Below are 20131 nucleotides of genomic sequence, written 5' to 3' on the forward strand. Positions count from 1 at the left end.
TCAACTTTTTTTTAGAGCATCTGACAATTTATACTCTGAGAGTTAAGAAGAATGACCTGAATAAAGTGTATAATCACAAGGACAAGCAAGTTCTCAGAGAAGGTAAGCAACTAGTATTACTACCCAGATGTGCTACAACAATGTCCAGCATGACACAATAACTCAAACACTGTCGCAGTGGCATGCACAACTGGGCAGTAACTAGCAGCTCTCTAATTAGACCTAACACCCATTCAACAAGAGGAAAAACATGCCTGATATTGGAATTTTGGCCAACTGCTGGTAGCTAGTGAAATCTTGGATCTCGAGAACCTACAATCACCATTTTACTAAAGGAACATAGTACCTAAGTACATTCTAAGTATTAGGTTATACAGATGAGTATAGTTCTCAATTCTCATCAGGAAAACTTTGCACAGATGGATGTCATTGCAGAAAACTACAGCCAATGAAAACCCAGAGTTATGGAGCCCAGTCCCAGCTGATAATATCTACAACAATACTGCACCTAAGCCTCAGGAATCAATTCAGAAGAAAGGGAAAGAAAGATTGTAAGAGCCAGAAGAACAGGAAGTTCCTGTGACATTGTGGCTCCTAATAGCGTCAGAAGCTACATCCATAAACTGTCTAGCATGACTGCCTAAACATGCATTGAACAAAGTTGACAACAATAGATACAGTAATATGGAGGGGAAAAGTGCCACACCAACTCCAGTATTGTCCTTGTGACATGAACAATTATTTCAATAATAGCGAACAGGAGATATATGTTCCACGGGACTAAGCTCCCTGGAGGTCCCTGGCAGAGTACCCACATTATGCTTCCTTCTCGAAGATGTACTTCACAGATCATGAGCTCCCTGGGCTATGGGTTCTGTATAACTGCTTTTCTGATAATGTTCTAATTAATCTATGAAGCACAGCCAAAATTAATGAATGCTTGGGTTGTGAACTATGGAGGAAAAGGGAAGCTGGACATGGATCTTAATCAGATATAGCAAAATGAGCTATTTCTTAAAGACCCCAAGCCGCTAGATAAAGAAAGTATAAAGGTTCAGGCACTTCTAGGGAATGAACACTCACCCACTAGGAATCCTTTAAGAATCCCAACTAAGGTGATTTATGGTAGAAAACATTATCTCATAGGAGGAAGATGATGGGCCCCTCTGTTTAAGAAGTTCAGCATGGTAAACTTAGAGACTACAGCAGAACTCCTTCCCCTTACAGGCATAAAAGTACAAGAGTCCATATTCCAACAGGTAAAAAGGTTTTATATTAAAAGAGATATGTGGTAAAAGAACTAAAGAAAGACAAGAGGGTCTGCAGCATCCAAATTGGCTAAATGGGCCATGGGAACCAAAAAAGTAGAAATGTATTATAAACTAGAAAATTGCTGGGATAAGATAAGGGACACAGCTACAACCACAAGAAGTCTACACAAATCTAGGGACTGTACTAAGTTTAAAAAACACAGGCTGCTCTTTGGGTCATAAAGTTCTTGTGGGTGAAGGGATATGTCTAACGCCAGTTAATAATTGTGTGCTTGCTGTTTTGTAAAAAAGATGATGCAATTAAATTATTGCCAAGCTCTTGTTGTTCCCTGTATGACTTGATAGTTTTCTTTTCTGTATATAAACTACTGATTTGCAGAAGTACAATCGCAGCAGATTCAAACCACTTCTGAGTGTATTGTCTGTCTGTCATTCGCCAAGTCCTTGCCTTCCTGACTACCCAAGCCCTGGTTCTCCTAAGGTCGTGGTAGCCCTGGTGGCCAGTCTGTGGCAAGAAAGGTTCAGGAGGCCTCAACCTTAGACAAAGAGCTACTGACAGCTAAGGAATGCTGAGAGCAGAAGAAATAGTCTTCCCTAGGAAAGAATATAGCAAGTGCTTAGCCAATGTCAAATGGTCAGCTATAAGAACATATACAAATGATATTATGGACTGAGTAAAATATATTTGGTTACATATATATGTATATATATATAATTAGGAATTCACACATATATTTAAGTATATAATAAATGCTATATTAATATATAGTGCATATATATAATATATGTATATTATGTTTTATATATATACTAAATATGTACTTTAAAAAGGTTATAAAGTTTGAGACTTGGGGGAACATACATGAGGGGGGTTGGAGGGAAGAAAGGGAGGGTGAGAAATTATATATTTATAATCCTCCCAATATAAAATGTAACATTGTTTTATAGGAGTAGACATGTCTTCTAATGGCCACCATGTGCCATAAGGCAACAAATATTTCCTGAAATACCTTTCTTCAGAATTGAGACTTTTGTATGCTATGCATACCAGTGGCTTTATTGGACAAAGTTTTCTCCTTTAGAAACACAGTGGTTTTATTATAGAAAACAATAACTTTTAATCTTTTCTTACCATCATTCCTCAGAATGTAAATATGAAGTTAATATATTGTTGGATTGCATTAAGTTAGAATGCTTGTTTCCTTTTAAAGAAGATTTATTTTAAACTACATGTATATATGTGAGTGTTCACCTCAGTGCAGGTGCTTGAGAAAGCCAGAAGAGTGTCAGCTCCCATAGAGTTTGACTTACAGATGGTTGTGAGCAAACCAATGTGGATGATGAGAACTGAAGTCAGATCTTCTGAAAGAGCAGCAAGTGCTTGTGACAACCCAACAACCTCTCTCCACCACCAGAATATTTTACTTTAAAAATTGCTGTTTGAAGAGTTGATTTGTATTGCACTAAAAGATGTTTGTCTTAGGGCTACTGTTGCTGTGAAGAGACACCATGACCACAGCAACTCTTACAAAGAAAACATTTAATTGAGGGGACAGCTTACAGTTTCCGAGGTTCAGTCCATTATCCTCATGACAGAACACGGCATCATGCATCGTGCAGGCAGACATGGTGCTGGAGCTAAAAGTGCTACATCTTGATTCAGAGGCAACAGGAAGTTGACAGACTGTCACACTGAGTGATGCTCAAGAAAAAAAGCCGGTCCCCACAGGGACACACTTCCTCCAACAAGACCATGCCAACAAGGTCACACCTCCTAATAGTGTCACACCCTTTGGGGTCCATTCTTTCAAACCTCCACAATGTTGAAATGAATTTTATCCTGTAAGTTGGACAATTTCCAAAATTTTCTGAAATGGCTGTAAATATATCTCTGCCATTTTGTACTATCTCTTTATGCAAAATGGTGTCCTCACTAGTGCTAATAGAAAAGTCAAATTACTGACCAAATCTAAAAATTGTTAAGTTTCAGAACATGGTCCATGGATGAAGCTGTATGAGATTTCTGAGAGCTTGTGGAAAAACTCCAGATGAGTTTCTTGTAACCTCTGTTCCTCCATACCATGGATTTGTTCTTGCAGTGTGCTTTCCTTCTCCCTTATATAGCAATAGGAGTGGGTTTTACTTTAGAGTACCCATCATCTTACCCATTATTCAGAATGATGTTTCCAAGCAGAGGTGGTCTTCATGACTGTATAGAGCATAAACTCATGTGACCTTGCCCTTGTGATGGTATACAAATTGAATAAAATGAACTTTGCTCACATGACCTTGCTTAACTCTCAGAATACCCTCTTGCAGGCCACAAGAATATATTACAGAGATCCAGCTGTGTATTAAAGCTATACTTTGATCGGCCAAGTGTCTTTCAAGAGGCAGGCCATTTATTATGAATATTTGGTGCTATCCAGCCTTTAATATTTCATCTGTCTTCTACTATGAAATTCTTGCATGCCCAAATATTTTCAGACCTGCTGAAGGTCTAGGTTACTAACTGCCCACCCTGAGCCTAAGGAGACAAGCTAGCTGGAGACACATAGCTTTGCTTCTTGTGCAAATGAAACTCAGACCATCTCCTCACCTTGAGGTCTAGTGGCTCTCCAGAGCAATTGACTGAGAACAAAAGAGGTTTTTACATATCAAGGTGTAAGGTGGAACAACATTCCTGAGGAGGCAGAGAACCACTTGCCCAGGGAAAGAAAGGACAGTAGAAAAGGACAGAACAGCATGGCGAGAGAGAAGAGAGGAAGACATAGGTTCCATAGAGGGTAAGCAGATCTCAGGTAGATCTTTCTGAGAGCCAGGAGTAGAGAGAGTAGTGGAAGTGGAGAATGCGGAAACAAAGGATGAAGATGAGACTGGAAGCACAGGAGTTTAGTCGTTAGCAGGACTATGAGCTGGGGAACTGGACAGAACTGAAGCTATGGAGACAGGATTTCATCCTGTTGTGCCCAGGTCACAAGACCCCCAAGAAAGACCACCACAGAGCCATTATCCAATGCAAGCACACAGAGGTTTTTATTAACAAAACAAGCAAGCTTGGTCCGACATCCAGCACCCTACACAGCAGGTGGAGGAGAATGGGTTTATACAGGAAAAGTTTACATGCAGCTTGGAATTAGACAGGGGGTTAGGGGTGAGGCAGTTCTTTGAAGTTACTGGCTGAACTATAAGCATGAGGTTACTGATGGCTAACAGGATTCAGAGTAACTACAGAGACATAAATTTTTTACTCCCTATGCCCTGTTTTTTGTTAAACCCAGGATATATACATTCAGATTTATTGTTCCAGTCCTACTCGCCTCTAAGGTCAGCTGAGTCCATTACTCCCCATATCTTGTTTTGCCAAGTCCATGATACATAGATTTATTGTCTCAGCCTTAAGTTCAACTTCTGATCTCTTCTAAAACTGCTGGTCAGCAAATACCTTTGGAGGAGGGGAGGGGGAAGCATCTCTCAAGATGGCTACTGATTTTTCCCTTTCAATCCCAGAGAAATAAAGTAGATGAATATAGAGCTTGGTGCATCTAGAGTTGTTCCTGCCTTAAATGCCTGACGGAGCTATAGCTGTATTGATAGAATTTTGTATTAGAGGAATAAAGTTAACAGACATAAGAACATAGTGTATGTAGATTTTTTTTTTCTTCAGATATCCCACACGGGATGTAGCTAAACTCCTGGACCCCTGGAAATTCCATAATACCCTCAAAATATAAATTGTCTTATTACCTGAATAAAATTAGCTATCACATGAGATTTTAGTCTGCTTTATTTTTAGGCTCCCCACTCTCCCAGGTTCAGGCCACCAAATAAAGTGGTAACAGTTAAGGGTGCTCTACACTATGTTCTCATCCCCCATCCCTTGGCCTCCATTAACCCCCCCTCACACCCAGTTTGCTCATGTAGATCTCATCTATTTCTCCTTTGCTGGGTGATGCATGCATCCTTCCTAGGGTTCTCCCTGCTAGCTAGCCTCCCTGGATCTGTGGGTTGCAGTCTGAATATCCTTTGCTTTACATCTAGTATCCATTAATGAGTAAGTACATACCATGTTTGTCCTTCTGAGTTTGGGTTACCTCACTCAGGATGGTATTTTCTAGTTCCATCCATTTGCCTACAAATTTCATGATGCTGTTTTTTTACTGCTGAGTAGTACTCCATTGTGTATATGTGCCACATTTTATTTATTCATTCTTCAGTTAAGGGGCATCTAAGTTGTTTCCAGGTTCTGGCTATTATGAATAATGCTGATATGAACATAGTTGAGCATGTGTCTTTGTGGTATGATTGAACATTCCTTGGGTATATGCCCAAGAGTAGTATAGCTGGGTCTTGAGGAAGATTGATTCCCAATTTTCTGAGAAACTGCCATACTGATTTCCAAAGTGGCTGTACAAGTTTGCACCCCCACCAACAGTGGAGGAGTGTTCCCCTTGCTTCATATTCTCTCCAATGTAAGCTGTCTTTAGTGTTTTTGATCTTAGCCATTCTGACAGGTGTAAGATGGTATCTCAGAGTTGTTTTGATTTGCATTTATCTGATGACTAAGGATGTTGAGCAATTCCTTAAATGTCTTTCAGCCATTTGAAATTCTTCTGTTGAGAATTCTGTTTAACTCTGAAGCCCATTTTTTAATTGGATTGTTAGGTATTTTGATGTCTAATATATGAGTTCTTTATATATTTTGGAGATCAGCCCTCTGTCAGATGTGGGGTTGCCGAATATCTTTTCCCATTCTGTAGGCTGTTGTTTTGTCTTATTGACCATGTCCTTTGCCCTACAAAACTTCAGAGTTTCAAGAGATCCCATTTATTAGTTGTTGCTCTCAGTGTCTGTCCCACTAGTGTTATATTTAGGAAGTGGTCTCCTGTGCCAATGCTTTCAAGACTACTTCCTACTTTCTCTTCTATCAAGTTCAGTGAAACTGGATTTATGTTGAGGTCTTTGATCCACTTGGACTTGAGTTTTGTGCATGGTGACAGATATGGATCTATTTGAATTCTTCTCCATGTTAACATCCAGTTATGACAGCACTATTTAATGAAGATGCTTTCTTTTTTCCATGGTACAGTTTTGGCTTCTTTGTTGAAAACCATATGTTCATAGGTGTGTGGATTAATGTCAGGGTCTTCATTCAATTCCATTGGTCCACATGTCGGTTTTTATGACAGTATCAATCTGTTTTTATTACTATAACTATATAGTAGTGTTTGAGGTCAGGGATCATGATGCCTCCAGAGGTTGCTTTATTATACAGGATTCTTTTAGCTATCCTAAGTTTTATGTTTTTCCATATAAAGTTAAGTATTATTCTTTCCAAGTCTGTGAAGAATTGTTTTGGGATTTTGATACAGATTGCATTGAATCTGTATATTGCTTTTGGTAAGATTGCCATTTTTACTATGTTAATTCAACCTATCCAGGAGCATGGGAGATCTTTCCATTTTCTGATATCTTCTTCAATTTCTTTCTTCAGAGACTTAAAATTCTTATCATACAAGTCTTTCACTTGCTTAGTTAGATTTACCCCAAGGTATTTTATATTATTTGTGGCTATTGTAAAGGGTGATGTTTCTCTGATTTCTTTCTCAGCTCCTTTTTCATTTGTATATAGGAGGGCTACTGTTTTTGTTTGTTTGTTTATTTGTTTGTTTTGTTAATCTTGTATCCTGCCACATTACTGAAGGAGTTTATCAGCTGGTAGAATTTTTGGGTCACTTATGTATACTATCATATCATCTACAAATAACGAAAGTTTGACTTCTTCCTTTCAAATTTGTATCCCCTTGATCTCCTTATGTTGTCTTATTGCTCTAGCTAGAACTTCAAGTACTATATTGAATAAGTATTGGGAGAGTGGACAGCCTTGTCTTGTTACTGATTTTAGTGTAATCATTTTGAGTTTCTCTCCATTTAATTTGATGATGGCTGTTGACTTGCTGTAAATTGCCTTTATTTTGTTTCAGTATGTTTCTTGTATTCCTGATCTCTCTAGAACCTTTATCATGAAGGGGTGTTGGATTTTGTCAAATGCTTTTTCAGCATCCAAAGAGATGATCATGTGGTTTTTTTCTTTCAGTTTGTTTATATGGTGTATTACATTGACAGATTTTCGTATGTTGAACCATTCTTACATCCCTAGGATGAAGCCTACTTGGTCATGGTGGATAATTTTTTTGATGTGTTCCTGGATTCCATTATCCAGTATTTTATTGAGTATTTTTGCATCAATGTTCATGAGAGAGATTGGTCTGTAATTCTCTTTCTTTGTTGCACCTTTGTGTGGTTTGTGTATCAGGGTAACTGTAGCCTCATAAAAAGAATTTGGTAATGTTCCTTCTGTTTCTATGGTGTGGAACAATTTGAAGAGTATTGGTATTAGCTCTTCTTTGAACATCTGGTAGAATTATGCACTAAAACCATATGGTCCTGGGCTTTTTTTTAGTTGGGGACTCCTAATGACCGTTTCTGTTTCCTTAGGGGCTATTGGTCTATTTAAATAGTTTATCTGGTCTTGAGTTAACTTTGGTATGGGGTACCTATCCAGAAAATGGTCCATTTCTTTCAGATTTTCCAATTTTGTGGAGTACAGGTTTTTGAAGTATGTCCTGATGATTCTTTGGATTTCCTCATTGTCTATTGTTATATCCCCCTTTTCATTTCTGATTTTGTTAATTTGGATGCTCTCTCTGCTTTTTGGTTAATTGGATAAGGGCTTATCTATCTTGTTGATTTTCTCAAAGAACCAACTCTTTGTTTCATTGATTCTTTGTATTGTTCTCTTTGTTTCTATTTTATTAATTTCAGCCCTCAATTTGATTATTTCCTGGCATCTGTTTCTCCTGGGTGAGTTTGCTTCTTCTTGTTCTAGAGCTTTCAGTTGTGCTGTTAAGTCACTAGTGTGAGATTTCTCCAACTTATTTATGTGGGCATTTAGTGCTATGAATTTTTCTCTTAGCACTGCTTTCATGTGTCCCATAAGTTTGGTTATGTTGTACATTCATTTTCATTGAGTTCTAGGAAATCTTTAATTTCTTTCTTTATTTCATCCTTGACCCATTTGTGATTCAATTGGGCATTATTCAGTTTCCATGAGATTGTAGGCTTTCTGTAATTTTTGTTGTTGTTGAAATCTAACTTTAAGCCATTGTGGTCTGCTAAGACACAGGAGACTATTTCAATTTTTTGTATCTGTTGAGATTTGCTTTGTGACCAAGCATGTGGTCAGTTGTAGAGAAAGTTCCATGGGGTGCTGAAAAGAAGGTATATTCTTTTGTGCTTAGGGTGGAATATTCTGTAGATATCTATTAAGTCTATTTGAGTCATAATGTCTGTTAGTTCCCTTATTTCTCTGTTAAGTTTCTGTCTGGCAGACCTGTCCATTGGTGAGAGTGGGGTGTTGAAGCCTCCCACTACTAGTGTATGGGGTTTGATGTATGATTTAAGCTTTAGCAATGTTTCTTTTCGAATGTTGGTGCCCTTGTGTTTGGTGCATAAATATTTAGAATTGAGACTTCATCTTGTAAGATTTTCCCTGTGATAAATATATAGTGTCCTTTCCAATCTCTTTCAATTGGTTTTAGTTTGAAGTCTATTTTATTAGATATTAGGATAGTTACACCATCTTGCTTCTTAAATCCATTTGACTGGAAAGTCTTTTCCCAGCCTTTTATTCTGAGGTGGTATCTGTCTTTGGAGTTGAGGTGTGTTACTTGTATGCAGCAAATGGATGGATCGTGTTTTTGTATCCATTCTGTTAGCCTGTGTCTTTTTATAGGTGAATTGAGACCATTGATATTAATGGATATTAATGACCAGTGATTGTTAATTCTTCTTCTTTTTTTTTTTTTGGTGATAGTGTTGTATGTTTCCCTTCTTTAGTATTTGTTGGTATGGGACTATCTACTGCCTGTGTTTTCATGAGTGTATCTAACTTCCTTAGGTTGGATTTTTCCTTCAAGTGCTTTCTGTAGGGCTGGATTTGTGGAGAGATATTGTTTAAATCTGGTTTTATCATGGAATATTTTGTTTACTCCGTTTATGTTGATTGAAAGTTTTGCTGGGTATAATAGTCTAGGTTGGCATCCATGGTCTCTTAGTATCTGCATAATGTCTGTCCAGGACCTTCTGGCTTTTAGAGTCTCCATTGAGTAGTCAGGTGTTATTTTTATGGGTCTGTCTTTATATGTTACTTGGCCTTCTTCCTTTGCAGCTCTTAATATTTTTTCTTTATTCTGAATGTTTAATGGTTTGATTATTATGTGGCAAGGGGACTTTTTTTTGGATCCAGTCTATTTGGTGTTCTGTAACTCTCCTGTATTTTTATAGGCATTTCCTTCTTTAGGTTGGGAAATTATTTTTCTATGATTTTGTTGAATATATTTTCTTTGCCCTTGACTTGGTATTCTTCTCCTTCTTCTAACCCTATTATTCTTAGGTTTGGTCTTTTCATGGTGTCCCCAATTTCCTGGACATTCTGGGTCATGACTTTGTTGGCTTTAGTGTTTTCTTTGACTGATGAATCTGTTTCTTCTACTGTATCTTTAATACCAGAGATCTGCCCTTCCATCTCTTGCATTCTGTTGGTTATACTTGCATCTGTAGTTCCTGTTCGTTTACTCAGATTTTCCACTTCTAGCATTACTTGAGTTTGTGTCTTCTTTATTGACTCCATTTAAGTTTTGAAATCTTGAATTGTTTCCCTCACTTGTTTAATTGCTTTCTCTTGGCTTTCAAGGAATTTACTGATTTCTTCCCATTTTTTGTTTGACTTTTCCTCGATCTCTTTAAGGGAATTTTTCATTTCCTCTTTTAGGATCTCTAATATCTTCTTAGTCACTTTATGGTAGATATCTTCTGTTTCTTCTGTGTTGGGATGTTCAGGTCTTGCTGATGTAGGTTCTGATGGAGCCATATTGGTTTTTATGTTGTTGACTGTATTTTTGCACTGGTGTCTACCCATCTCTTTCTCCACTTGGTGCAAGTGGTGTCTGTGTCTGAGGGAGTCTCTCTTGGTCTGATTGATACTCTTGATCCAGTGGGAGCTCTTGGTCTAGTCAATGCTGATTGACTTTTTGTCTTAGGGAGCAGCTCTTAGTCCAACTGTTGCTAGTGGGCTCTGTCTCAGTGAGTAGCTGCAGTCTTAGCGTTTGGTAGATGGTGGTAATCTGACCTGTCTGCAGGAGGCCTCTTTGTCCAGTTGGCCTCTTTGTCCAGTTGGGTGCTGGCAGGCTGTATCTCAGGAAATAGTTGCAGTCTCAGAGGATGGGTGGGATTTGGGGAACGTGGGGCTTGGTGACAGAGTCTGATGGGGGTAGTCTGACCTATGTGCAGGATGTCTGCCTGCCAACTGGCCTTAAACTGGAACTGCAGTGAGTGATGGTATAGGGGGGCAGGGTTGTGCCCCTGGGCCCAAAGCCTAGGGGCTGGGGTGTTCAGGTATGAGGATAAAGACTCACCTCTTAGTCCAGTTGGGGGCTGGCAGGCTCTGTCTCAGGGAACAGTTGCAATCTCAGCTTGTGTCTTTTTATAGGTGAATTGAGACCATTGATATTAATGGATATTAATGAGCAGTGATTGTTAATTCCTGTTATTTTTTAGTGGTAGTGTTGTGTGTTTCTCTTCTTTGGTATTTGTTGGCGTGGGATTATTTATTGCCTGTGTTTTCATGTGTGTATCTAACTTCCTTAGGTTGGATTTTTTTCCTTCTAGTACTTTCTGTAGGGCTGGATTTGTGGATAGGTATTGTTTAAATCTGGTTTTATCATTGAATGTTTTGTTTACTCTGTCTATGGCAATTGAGAGTTTTGCTGGATATAATAGTCTGGATAGGCATCCATGGTCTCTTAGTGTCTGCATTATGTCTGTCCAGGATCTTCTGGCTTTCAGGGTCTCCACTGAGAAGTCAGGTGTTATTCTGATAGGTTTGCTTTTATATGTTACTGGGCCTTTTTCCTTTGCAGCTCTTAATATTTTTTCTTTACTCTGTAAGTTTAGTGGTTTGATTATTATGTGGTGAGGGGACTTTTTTTTTTTTTTAATCCAGTCTATTTGGTGTTCTGTATGCTTCTTATATCTTCATAGGCATTTCCTTCTTTAGGTTGGGAAAGTTTTCTTCTATGAGTTTATTGAATGTATTTTATGTGCCTTTGAGTTGGTATGCTTTTCCTTCTTCTGTCTCTATTATTCTTAGGTTTGGTCTTTTCATGGTGTCTCAAATTTCCTGGACATTTTGTGTTATGACTATTTTGGCTTTAGTGTTTTCATTGACTGAAGAATCTATTTCCTCTATCATATCTTCAACTCCAGAGATTCTCTCTTCCATCTCTTGCTTTCTGTTGGTTATGCTTGCATCTGCAGTTCCTTTTCATTTACTCAGATTTTCTATTTCCAGCATTCCTTCAGTTTGTGTCTTCTTTTTGCCTCTATTTCAGTTTTCAGATCTTGGACTGTTTCCTTCACCTGTTTAATTGCTTTTTTTTTTTTTTTTTTGGCTTTTTTAAAGGAATTTACTGATTTCTTCCAATTTTTTATTTATCTTTTCCTCAATTTCTTTATTGATTTCTTCCAATATTTTGTTTGTCTTTTTTTTGATTTCATTAAGTGAAATTTTAATTTCTTCTTTAAAGGCCTCTATCATCTTCTTAAAGTCACTTTTAAGATCAATTTCTCTGTTTCTTTTGTGTTGGGATTTTCAGGTCTTACTGATGTAGAACCACTAGGTTCTGACGATGCCATAGTGGTCTTTATGTTGTTGTCTGTATTTTTACACTCACATCTATCCATTTCTTCCTCCACTCCATGCAAGTTGTGTCTGTGTCTGAGGGAGCCTCTCTTTGTTTGATTTGTACTTGTACTCTTGGTCTAATAGGAGTTCTTGGTCTAATCCAGGCTCTTTGTCCAATCAGTGCTGATGGATTCTGTGGCTCAGGGAGTAGCTTTTAGTCCAATGGGCACGAGTGGACTCTGTCTCAGGGAGCAGCTGTTCCCAGTCAGTGCAGGGTGGACTTATGACTCTGGTGTTCACTGGTGTTGCAGGGGGCTGCTTTCTTGGCGAGGGAGTGGGGAAAGAGGCAGCTGCCTAGTCCATTGGGCTCAAATGGCTGTTCCCAATTGGTGCTGGTGGTTGATGGTGTCACAGGTGATTGAATATGCTCCTGTGTCCTAGTGGCTAGAGATGTGGTCTGCCTAGTCCAGAGATGAGGTCTTACCTGTTCCCAGTTGGTGCAGGGTGGGCTTATAACTCCAGTCTTGTTTTTTTTAACATAATATTTTTTATTGATTCTTTGGGAATTTCACAGCATACATCCCAGTCATACTTACTTCTTAGTCTTTTCATGTTCACCCCCAGCCCTTGTAATCTTCCCCCCAAAAAACAACAACAACAATAACAAAATTCAATTTGTGTTATCTACATACTCACTGGAGCATGGTCAAACTCTCAGTGGCCTGCCTCTTAAATAGAATTGAGTGCTTCTTCTCCTGCACCTCCACCAGAAGCCATCAATTATGGAGAGCTACATTTCAGCATCGTTATCACACATTTTAAGGAGTCTCTTCATTGGCTCCCTGTTTAAGCTGTTACTTAAGGGGGTATGGGGGGTGAAAGTAGGTATCATCAGAGATTTATGTATTTTTTTTCTCAACTGTTTGTCTGCAGTCATCAATATTGTTGCCAAAGTAGTTTCCTTGCCCTTTACAGTCAGTGGGAGCACAGATCATAGGCTTCCACATGGCTTATGGTGACTGAACAGAGGGTGAACTGTAGACAAAATTCTAAACAGTCTTATTAAATAGGAAACACAGAGCTAAATACAGAGTTAAAAGCCCAAGAGATCAGAGCACTAGCAAAGAGCAAAGACTACATTTAGCTTACCACTGGCTGCCATCCTTCCCCTGAGAGAGAGACCTTCTTCCTGTGTGACTTGTCTTTTTATTGACTTTCTATTCTGCCTTCTCATTGGCTCTAAACCCAACCACATGACTTCCTTGTCACCGACTGTCTGTACAGACCTCCAGGTCTCTATGGTTGGTACTGGGATTAAAGGTTCAGGTCACCATGCTTGGCTGTGTCCTTGAACACACAATGACTCTGCATGCCATGTGATTGGATTAAGGGTGTGTGCCACCACTGCTGGACCTCTGGTTAATGGCTCGCTTTTACCTCTGATCTCCAGGCAACTTTATTTATTGACATACAAATAAAATCACATTTCAGCACAAATAAAACATCACCATAGTGAACACAGCCCCTTGCTGCATTAGGACCACAGACCCAGACAAGGCCCTCAGAGGTCACTGAGATGTTGAACAGCAACACGGCCTCAAGTGGCAATGTTAGCCACTCACATCCATATGGACTCCAGTGGCAATATGGCCCATGGATAACAATATGTTTTTATGCCACGACATAGACTGTGATGTCTATTTGGCCTTTGGTGCTAACACTGGACACAGACATCAACACAGACTCAGGCTGCAGTAAGACTCCAACCCCAATATGGTCCTTGGCAGAAGCATGGGCCCAGACTTTACCATGGTTTCAAGTGGCAGCAAAAACCATGGTCATCCATATGGCCTTCAATGATAACATGTGCCATGGACATCAACACAGATGCCAGCTGCAGTAGGACCATGGACCAAGACATGGCCCTCCCTTAGTAGCAGCTTGAACCTAGGTATCACCATGACCTCAGATGGAAACACAGGTCACTCACATCAATATGGCTCCTGGAAGCAGCATGGCCTATGGACATCAATTTGGCTTCAGGCTTCATCATAGACCATGGACATATGCATGGTCTTTGGTGGTAGCATGGGCCATGAACATCAGCACAGACCCCAGCTGCAGTAAGACCCCTGACCCACACATGGCCCTCAAGGCATCACAGACCACAGTGGTCTTTGGAAGAGATCCAATCCAGGAAGTGAATCACTTCTCTTCTTGGGCCTCCATCATTGTCCAGAGCCAGGCAATCCTATGGCTGGGTGACTTGTTCAGGAGCTGAGTCTGCATCTGTGTAAGCTCCAGGCTGCTACACACCACCCTGCCAACCCCACTGGTCTACAATGTGTTCCATCATTGACCTCAGCCCTCCTTCACACCTGTCACCATCTTTCCCACCTTTCCCACCTCTCCATCACACATTGTTTGTAGTGATGCCTGCTGGTCTGGGTTGGGTCAAGGCCTGGTCATCTTTCCCCAGTCTCAGAGCCAGTGCCAGGGCAAGGGTGGTGTGGGTTGTGGTGGATTCTGTTTTCTAATCTAATCTGTTGGTCTATCTTTTTAAAGGTCTATTTATTTTACGTGTATCTGAGCATGCCTGCTTGTCTGTGTGTGTACCATATACACACTAGAGTTATTGAGGGAGGGTACAGAAGAAAGCATTGTATCCCTTGAATTTTAGATACAGGTGACTGTGAATTGTCACCAGATATGAGTGCTGGCAACCAATCTCAGGTCCTATGCTGGAGCACATGCTACTCTTTATTAACATAAATTTTATTGATTCTTTGAGAATTTCACATCATGCCTCTCAGTCCCACTCATTTCTCAGTTCTTCCATATTTGCTATCCACCCTTATAAACTCCCCCCCAAAGAAAATAAAAAAATTAAAATTAAGCCAAAAAAAATCTTGCTGACCCCTCTGGGCAATAACCTGCTTCTCTATCAACCACAACCTTTCACACCTGTCACAGCTGTCTCGTCTCTAGTTCTGCCATGCATGTACCACTATGGTCCTCTGTCTTTCCCACCTCTCCATCACATATTTATTCATGATGGTGGCTTTGGATGCTGTGCTGTCATGCAGTATACCCTTTTGCCTAAACAGCTTTACTTGTAAATGTTCATTATAATGAGTCATTGATCTTGTTCAAGGCCTCTGGCTTCTATTACACCATCAATACTGGAACCTCACTCTGGTAGTTTGAATGTAATATGCTTATAGGGAGTGGCACTATTAGGAAGTGTGTCTTTGTTGGAATAAGTACAGTCTTGGAGGAAATGTGTCACTGTGTGGGGAAGCTTTGAGGTTTCCTATGCTCAAGATACTGCCCAATGACACAGTCCATTTCCTGCTGCCTTCTGATCAAGATATAGCTGGATATCCTGCTGTTTCCTAGAGTCATGGAGATCCTGCAGCTATGATTCCGCAGGACCAGTACCTTCATGAGTTCTAGCAGTCCATAGATAAGGTAGACATTAGAATGGTCCAACTCAAAGCTCTGGACCTGGCCCAGATCATAGCAGAATTTATCAGCCCAGGACTACCTCATTGAGGGGCAGGACTAGCTCTCTGGGCAGGTATCTGGCTGCCTTCTGTCTGCCAGTACCATGAGGTGGCAGGAAGGCCACTCCACATGCTACTACTCTTAAATGTTGAACCATCTCTTCCACTCCCAGTCTGTGCCTTTTTGTTGAGTAACTGAAACCATCAATATGTAAAGTTATTATTAAATAATGTGTGTCCTGAAGACAGCTTATGTTGGAGAGGATATGGAGCAAGGGGAACACTCCTCAACTGTTGCAAACTTGTACAACCACTCTGGAAATCAGAATGGCAGTTTCTCAGAAAACTGAGAATAAGTCTTCCTCAAGACCCAGCTATACCACTCTTGGGCATATACCCAAGGAATGCTCAACCTTACCACAAGGACACATGCTAAACTATGTTCATATCAGCATTATTCGTAATAGCAAGAACCTGGAGACAACCTAGATGCCCCTCAGCTGAAGAATGGATAAATAAAATGTGGCACATATATACAATGGAGTACTACCCAGCAGTAAAAAAAAAATGATATCATGAAATTTGCAGGCCAATGGATGGAACTAAAAAATATCACCCTGAGTGAGGTAACCCAAACTCAGAAGGACAAACATGGTATGTACTCACTCATAAATGGATACTAGATGTAAAGCAAAGGATATTCAGACTGCAGCCCACAGATCCAGGGAGGCTAGCTAGCAGGGAAAGACCCTAGGAGAGACACATGAATGGCCTAGTGAAGGAGAAGTGGATGGGATCTACATGAGCAGACTGGGATTTGGGTGTGTGGGGGGCGAGGAGTGGGAGATGAGAACATAGGGAAATGGGAGGGTTGAGCTGGAACAGGTACAGAGTGGGAGGGCAGGGAGGGAGATACCATGATAGATGAGGACATCATGGGAATATGAAGAGGCAGGGTGCCAGAGAGGCTCTCAGGAATCCACAAGGATGACCCCACCTGGGAGTGCTGGCAGTGGTCTAGAGAGTGCCTGGACTGGTCTACTCTGGTGACCATTCTAGTGAATACCCTAACTGCCATCATAGAGCCTTTGTCTATTGACTGATGGAGGCAGATACAGAGATCCACTGCCAGGTGCCAGGCTGAGCACCAGGAATCCAATCTATGAGAGAAAGGAGGGATTCTGCAGGCGGGGGACATCAAGATCATGATAGGAAGGTGTGCAGAGATGACTGGCTACACTGGTGGAAGCCCATGAACTGTATACTAGTAGCTGTGGAGCCCCCATGGGACTGGACTAGGCCCTTTGGATATGGAAGATGGTTGTTTGGCTTCAACTGTTTTTTGGGGGGCACCCTAATAGGGGGATCAGAATCCACCCCTGGTGCATGGGCAGGCTTTTAGGAGCCCAGTGCCAGTGGTGTGATGCCTTGCACAGGCTTGGTGCAGTGGGGAGGGGCTTGGACCTGCCTAAGCTCAGTGTGCTGGGCTCTGCTGACTCCCCATGGGAGACCTTGATTTGGGGGATGTGGGGTGGCTTGGGAGGGAGGCCTGAGGGGTTGCGAGGAGGGAGGAGATGGGATCTGTGGGTGGTATGTAGAATGAGTAGAAAATTTCTTAATAAAGAAAAATGAAAAAATACATAAAAAATACTTCTATGAATATGAAAAAATGATGTGTGCCAATTCTAGCCATTCTGTTCATTTTATGTTGTTTCCTTAGACCTCTTTTGATTGATCGCTTTGGTCTTATTTATTTGTCCCTTTCAACTTCTTGCATGTGTTTATATTTCTTTTAATCTAGAATAACCCTTCAAATATCCACTCTACATCTGGACTAGTGGTCATAATTTTCTATTTTACATCTGCTCATTGCTTCTCCACAGAATTTCATATTTCCATGCACCTACCATAACTTCAAAAAAATTAGCTAAGTGCTAACTACTTGCTTTGTTGAATATCACAAACTCTCAATGTGAACAGTGGTTAACTTTAGGTATACACTTCATTAGATTAGGGGATTTCTGCATAATTGATTATTATGCTACTTTTAGGCATGGGTGTCTGTGGAAGAGATGGGCATTTGATCTGTGAAATGGGGAAGGAAGAATTGCCCTGATCTAATGTTTTGCTCTTGTTCATTTCATATTTCACTATTAGAACTCTATTTCTATATATTTTACTGTGAAACTCACACCAGCAGTTTCAAACCTGGGTTGAGCCATATTGGAGTTCATTTAGGTTTCCTAGTGGCTTTACCCAGCAGGTCTGCATAAAAAAAGATGATTGGACCATGGACCTGAGTACTAGGTGTGTGAGATGGTCTGCACTTGGCTATGCTAGGGGGAGGTCTTTTGCTCCACCCTTTGGCACTCCTTTAAAAACCCACTGGCAGAGAGAGACAGTTGGGACCTGATGGATTAGGATCCAGGCCCTCTCAAGGCTATCCTGTATTTTCTATCTTTTTCTTTCCTCTCTATCCTTCTATCTAATATTTCCTGCTACTTCTACTCAAGAGTACTCTGGGGAAATGTGGAGGTGGGATTGCCCCCACAGATGGCACCAGTGAACAGGGACTAAGACACACACACACACACACACACACACACACACACACACACACACACACATTTCTCCAGAGTACTTGGCAATAGTAGAAATTTAGGTCGTGCCAGTAAGTGGTTGGGGCTGTCCAGTTTTGTAGTGAAAAAAAGTTAAGTGAGGCAGGGTGTATCCTTGGGAGAAAAAGAAAAAAAGGGGACTGGAAATATGTCCGAATATAAGGCTGCAGTATAGAATCTTCTCTATCAAGATTTCTCTATTTCTGTCTCTCTCTTAATTGCTATCTATGAAAAATAAGGAAAGTAGGTAATAGAAATATAGTGTAGAAAAAACTTAGAAGAGTAAGGTAGAGTAGGAATGAGGAAAATAGCATAAAAAACTTAGAATATGTTAAGCTACAAGACAGAGAAACTAGGTCTTTAATTTTTTAACTATGGGGCTATAAAAGCAAAATCTTTGGGAAGAATCAGAGGAAATACCTATCAAAGAAGAGTTTAAGAGGGGGAAAACGATTCCTTTAGGAAGCTTTTGGTCCCAAGTGGCAGGAGAAAGTAATTCTCCCTGGGGCAAAATGCAGATGAAATAAGAAAAGTTTAGAAGTCTTAGAAAAACTTTGTGGTTTTTCTCAAAAACTGAAAGCTTTCTTGGAAAAATAAACTTGGTAAAATCTCTCTCTAAGAAACTAAAAAGTGTTTCAGGACTTTCTAAGTTTCTCTTTCTGTAAGGGCAAAATTAGATTCATCTGAATGAATGCAGGAAATCACCTGTGATTTGCTGTAAGAAAAAACAACAAACCTCTCAGTACAGGGCAAAATCTCTCTCCTATCCTTTTCTTGAAGCCAATAAAAAGCAGCCAGAAATCCCTCTGTGGCTAGAACCTATCCAAAGACCCTCAGGAAAGTGTAGGGCAGCATGAGGAAGCTGCTGGCATGGAGAAAGCAATAAAGTCGAGCTGCAGGTGCATTTGCAGCTGTGATACAGCATCAGGGACTCTGAGAAAAGATCCAGGTCAGAACAGGATGGAGAACTATCCAGGAGAAAAGCTCTCTTTTTTATCAGGGAAAGGGCCTTTCTGATTTAAAAAGCTTTGTTTCAAGTACTTTTGGTTTCCTTCACTCACCCCTCACTGACTACCAGTGAGAAGAGGGAGTGAAGCCCTGAAGAGTCTTTGTCTCTGGTGATAAGCTCTTTCTGAGTGTGTGTGGACAGAGGGACACAACCTGTGGGGAACTGAGTCAGATGAAAGGTCTGATTAGGGAACTATATCTGTTCTAATTTGAATTCAGGTAGAACAGAAATCTTTTGACTCAAGAAACCTCCCATGGTAAAGAAAAAAGGTCATTTGAAAGCAAGCCCAGTAAAAGAGAACCAGAAGTTCACTCCTGAACCCAAAAAGAATTATGAGGAATGGAGTCTAAAAGGTAGCTCATAACAGTGGGCTGATATAGAGAAATGCATTCTGGAAAAGGTAGTTTTTCCACTAATGATGTCAATATTGCCCAGAAAAACTATTTTTTTTCAGCTTGAAGTGAAGCTTCTTCCCTAAACATTGCTAGAAAGCTTAAATTTACTTCCCCAAAAGCTTTATTTATAAACCAGTTTATAAATAATTAAAAAGGAGGAAAATCATCTAAGTGTTTGTTGAATGTCAGCTCCAATGAAAAGCTAAAAAGAATTGGAACGTGGAGCTTCTCTGCCTTTGACCAGTGGTGGATCTGATATACAGGCTCCTTTAAGAAAATGTCTTATATTGCCCAACAGCTGCACAAGTTTTTGCAAAGAGCTTTATGGCAGGCAGTTCAATATGGGAATTTCACTGTCAGCCTAAGATGAGGCTTTTTTGTAGCTTTTCTGCAATAAGAGAAATGTTTATCTGAATTATGGCACAGGAAAGCTGCTATGAATTTGGGTAAAGGGACAGTCCCTAGCTAAAAAGCCATCTATTGAAGGGTAATTCTCTACCAGTCCTGGAATAGCTGAGAGAGCCTGGTAGGAAAGGTGATCAGGAAAAAGTAACTTTACCCCAAGGATTACAGCCTTAACAATGACAC

This window comes from Peromyscus leucopus, chromosome 2 (assembly GCF_004664715.2).
Source record: "Peromyscus leucopus breed LL Stock chromosome 2, UCI_PerLeu_2.1, whole genome shotgun sequence".
In the NCBI taxonomy this organism is placed as follows: Eukaryota; Metazoa; Chordata; class Mammalia; order Rodentia; family Cricetidae; genus Peromyscus; species Peromyscus leucopus.